Genomic DNA, 5,503 nt, shown 5'->3' with positions numbered 1-5,503 from the left:
GCAGGCGCTGCATCCTCCTGATGTATTGACATCAAAGGACTTACAAGATGCTCTTGAAAAACACGCCCAGGTAATTTTGGAATCAATTAATCATAGATTTGTACAGATGGAGGAGAAATTGGAGAAATTGGAGGAGAGAATGGAGGAGAGGATGGAACAGAAGTTCAGAGTGATGAAGGCAGACATCTTGTCTTCAGTGTGTAAAGTGGCTCGCTGTGTGGAAGAATTGGAGGAAAAGCTAGAAGATTTGACTCAAAAGAATGCTATATTAGAAGCAAAAGTATTGGAGAATGAAGATAAAGTGGAAAAGGAACTGAGTCTTGCTCAATATTACCAGATGCAGTTTGCCATTAGAGTTAGAGGCTTAAAGGAGAATACCAAGGAAGATCTAAAGCAGCTGGTTTCTGAGGCTTTTGAAGTAGTGTTGAAACAGCCAGCATCTGAAATAAAAGGAGGCATGGATAAAGTGTTTCGTGTGAATTCATGGATTGCTAGACAGAGAAAGTTGCCTAGAGATGTGGTGGTTTACTTTGCAAAAAGGGAAACTAGAGATGAAGTTATACGAGCTGCTTATGATACTAAAGTTGTGATTGCTAATCAAGAAGTCTTGGTCTTAAAAGAAATTCCTCCAAAGATTTTAAGGAGAAGGAAGGATTTTACATTTCTTGTGCAAGAGCTAAAGCAACGAGATATAAGGTTCAGATGGGAGATCCCAGCTGGGTTGATGGTGACGCACGAAGGTAAAAGGTACCGTCTGGTTACTGTGATGCAAGCGCGTGATTTCTACAATAATGTTTTAAATGCAACGCCATTAACACCTTTGGAAGCTGAAAAGGGATCTGGAGAAGGAGTGCATAAAGAGGTCGAAGGTGGTCAGATAGAAGACAACGGTGTTGGAAGAGATCAAGATACAACTTCGTCGGATGATTCTATAGAACAGAGGGTGACGCGTGCTGCTGCAAAACGATCTAAGAAGAGAAAATAGTAGGATTTGCAGAAGTCTATGGAATTTCTACGACGTATTCATAGTCAAGTATGGGAGGGGGAAAAAGATTTGGGTGTAGACGCAATATATTTTTTATATGTGGTGGTTTTGTGGAAAGGGTGAGGTTTTTTTTTTTGGATTAAAGTTTGGTGGAATATATAGAAGATTTCCAAATGGAGGTTAAAGTTTTGTTTGCAATTTTTTTTTATTGTTTGGAATAATTATAGACGTGCTGGAAGAGGAACGGCCGATTACAGAAGAGTGGACTTTAAAGTTTTCTGATTTGGTTGAGGTGGCGAAGATTTTGGTTAATTTGAAAGATTATTTGTAAGAACGTTATATCATGGAATGGACAAATTGGGGTCTATTTAGGACAAGTATAGGCTGAGAAGTATTATATAGTATTTGAATAATTCCTCTTTCCTTTTTTTTCTGTTTTTTTTTTATCTCTTTATATTTTGGGTTTTTTTTTCTTGTTTTTAATGTATATTTAATATTATTAAGGTTTGTTTTATTCTATATAAGCTAGAAAGTGTTTCTTGTTTATCTTAGTTTTTTATATATATTTAATATTGCCAAGGGTTGGTTTATCTTATATAAGCTAGAGAGTGATGGATTTTAGAATTTATAGTTGTTAGTATATGGTTGCTTATGTTTGCCTTTCTTTTTTTTCTTTTTCTTTTTATATATATACCTTGTATTCAGCTCTGGGAGGTCGGGGGGGGAGGGGGGGAGGTAGGGGGGGGAGGAGGGAGGGAGGGTGGGGGGGAGGTAGGGGGGGAGGAGGGAGGGGGAAGGGGGGTTTTTTTTGAAGGAAAATTGTATTTTAAAACTTTTCAATAAAAAAAAAAAGAAGAAGAAATTGGAAGGGACCTTGGAGGTCATCTAGTCCAACCCCCTGCTAAGGCAGGAAACCCTATACCATTTCAGACAAATGGCTGTCCAGTCTCTTCTTAAAAACTTCCAGTGTTGGAGCATTGACCACTTCTGGAGGCAGGTTGTTCCACTGGTTAATTGTTCTAACTGTCAGGAAGTTTCTCCTTAGTTCTAGGTTGCTTCTCTCCTTGATTAGTTTCCATCCGTTGCTTCTTGTCCTGCTTTCAGGTGCTTTGGAGAATAGCTTGGCTCCCTCTTCTTTGTGGCAGCCCCTGAGATATTGGAACACTGCTATCATGTTACTGCTATCATGTATAGTATTGTTTCCTTTACACAAATACTCATCAGCACTTATTATCTCTGTTCTTCATTAAACATCTTGCTCATTTTGACTTGTTTTATTTTAAGTTGTTAGTATGATTTTACTTAACCATAGCTAAGAAAAAGTACTGCTCTATAGTTTGTACAGTATGCCAGAATATTGTCTTAGACATGTTAGAACAATTTTTTAAATAATTTTTCATCTTAATTAATTGTGATTTTATTGTTTTATTTACTGGTTTATTATCAAATAAACATAGATTGACTGATGATTGTAAACTAGATGGATTTGTGAATGAGCTCAAAGTAGTGTGGACAGAAAAAAAATGTTAAGATATGGTAACTCATCCTGGCCTTTTGGTATTATTACTGATATTCAGTCCTAGCAACTTAAGGCTGACTGCATTTGCATATCCTGACAGAAAATTAGATAGGACAGCTAATATTTTCCAAGTCAGAAATAATATTCAAGCAATCTCTACAGAAATGGTATGAAAGTGATAGAATTAAATGCATAGAGACAACAATACAAAAATGGTCAGTGGAAACAAACATCAAATGCACAGGCATAGCATAGTGGATTCCTGACTTAAGAATGACATGTGAAAAAGTTCTTACACTAGCAATTAATTAGCAAATGAATATGAATCAGTAACCTGCTAGGCCTGCAAAAGAAGTGAATGCATTTTTAGAATTCATCACGATAAAAACAACTGAGGCAGGATATGCTACTTTTCAAATTTCTGAAAAGACATTATGCAGATATCATGAAATAAAAGAGATTTAGTAAGGCAGATTCTGACTGTTCACTGAGAGTCTGGGCAGCCTTTTGTTAAGGATGCTTTAATTTGGATTCCAGTATGGAGCAGGGATTAGAGCTTTCCATACCTCTTTAGGTGACCACCACATCCAGATTATTACACTACCAATAATCATTCAGATAATTACAGCCTAGATACATGGGCCTAGTTTTTGAAAAATATTTCAAGAATGGGTTCCCAGTTTAAGTACTGATGGCAGAGGAAAGATATAGGAAAAGAATCAGATTCAAGCAGCAATTCTTGTTTTTTATCCCTGACAATTTGGAAGACTCATGACCTGTTCAGTTGGACAGTAAGCTACCGTAGTCTTACAATAAGCTCAGCTCAGCTATTTTGGCTCTTAGCCCAGGTATTTGGTGAGGGTCAAAGCCCCTTCCCCTGATTTTATAAGTAAACCATCTAGAGTTGCTGGGGTTGTGCAAAGTAAAATCAAATAAATAAATAAATAAACCATGGATATTGGTTGAAGGTGTTGTATGAACAGATTATTTCATAAACCATGGTGAAGCATATTATAATGTACCGTATATACTTGAGTATAAGCCGAATTTTTCAGCCCACTTTTTGGGCTGAAAAATTCCACTTCGGCTTATACTCCAGTCAACAAAAAAACTTACCGAGGACTTGTGCGCGGCCGAGGCTTTGGTGCTTCCGGGATCACGCGCACCTCTCCCAAGCCACCGCCGTCCGAGACCTGCCGAAGTTTGGGGAGGTTTGGGGAGGTGCGCGCGCACCTCCCCAAACCTCCCCAAACGTCGGCAGGTCTCCGTTCCTCCGCGCCCTGCCTGCCTGCTTCTTTCCGCAGCGGAAAGAAGCAGGCAGGCAGGGCGCGGAGGAACGGAGACCTGCCGACGTTTGGGGAGGTTTGGGCGCCTCCCCAAACCTCCCCAAACGTCGGCAGGTCTCCGTTCCTCCTGCCGACGTTTGGGGAGGTTTGGGCGCCTCCCCAAACCTCCCCAGGTCTCCGTTCCTCCGCGCAGACCTGCCGACGTTTGGGGAGATTTGGGCGCCTCCCCAAACCTCCCCAAACGTCGGCAGGTCTCCGTTCCTCCTGCCGACGTTTGGGGAGGTTTGGGCACCTCCCCAAACCTCCCCAGGTCTCCGTTCCTCCGCGCAGACCTGCCGACGTTTGGGGAGGTTTGGGCGCCTCCCCAAACCTCCCCAGGTCTCCGTTCCTCCTGCCGACGTTTGGGGAGGTTTGGGCGCCTCCCCAAACCTCCCCAGGTCTCCGTTCCTCCGCGCAGACCTGCCGACGTTTGGGGAGATTTGGGCGCCTCCCCAAACCTCCCCAAACGTCGGCAGGTCTCCGTTCCTCCTGCCGACGTTTGGGGAGGTTTGGGCACCTCCCCAAACCTCCCCAGGTCTCCGTTCCTCCGCGCAGACCTGCCGACGTTTGGGGAGGTTTGGGCGCCTCCCCAAACCTCCCCAGGTCTCCGTTCCTCCTGCCGACGTTTGGGGAGGTTTGGGCGCCTCCCCAAACCTCCCCAGGTCTCCGTTCCTCCGCGCAGACCTGCCGACGTTTGGGGAGGTTTGGGCGCCTCCCCAAACCTCCCCAAACGTCGGCAGGTCTCCGTTCCTCCTGCCGACGTTTGGGGAGGTTTGGGCACCTCCCCAAACCTCCCCAGGTCTCCGTTCCTCCGCGCAGACCTGCCGACGTTTGAGGAGGTTTGGGCGCCTCCCCAAACCTCCCCAGGTCTCCGTTCCTCCGCGCAGACCTGCCGACGTTTGGGGAGGTTTGGGCGCCTCCCCAAACCTCCCCAAACGTCGCACAGACCTGCCGACGTTTGGGGAGGCGCCCAAACCTCCCCAAACGTCGGCAGGTCTGCGCGGAGGAACGGAGACCTGGGGAGGTTTGGGGAGGCGCCCAAACCTCCCCAAACGTCGGCAGGAGGAACGGAGACCTGCCGACGTTTGGGGAGGTTTGGGGAGGCGCCCAAACCTCCCCAAACGTCGGCAGGTCTGTGCGGAGGAACGGAGACCTGGGGAGGTTTGGGGAGGCGCCCAAACCTCCCCAAACGTCGGCAGGAGGAACGGAGACCTGGGGAGGTTTGGGGAGGCGCCCAAACCTCCCCAAACGTCAGCAGGTCTGCGCGGAGGAACAGAGACCTGGGGAGGTTTGGGGAGGTGCCCAAACCTCCCCAAACGTCGGCAGGAGGAACGGAGACCTGCCGACGTTTGGGGAGGTTTGGGGAGGTGCGCGCGCCTCACTTGCTTCGCGTCTCCTGAGGGAAGGGGGGGCGACTGGAGCGGGCGTGTTTCCTCGCCTGCTGGGCGCCGCGATTTGCCCGGGGAACGCGCGGGCCCCGAATGGCAGCGTGGAGCGAGGAAGCGGACAGCCAGGGCTTCCCCGAGAGCCGCGGCCACACAGGGTATTCCTGTGTATTCAGGCTTGCAAAATGGCGGATCGAGCCTCTGCTGGCGGCAGAGGCTTGCAGAGCGCGGATCCAGCCTCCGCCGGCGGCGGAGGCTTGCAGAGCGCGGATCCAGCCTCCGCCGGCGG

Source organism: Vipera berus (genome assembly GCF_964194415.1).
Source record: "Vipera berus genome assembly, chromosome: 5".
Classification (NCBI taxonomy): domain Eukaryota; kingdom Metazoa; phylum Chordata; class Lepidosauria; order Squamata; family Viperidae; genus Vipera; species Vipera berus.
The sequence above is the reverse complement of the archived record's forward strand: the minus strand, read 5'-3'. Positions refer to the sequence as shown.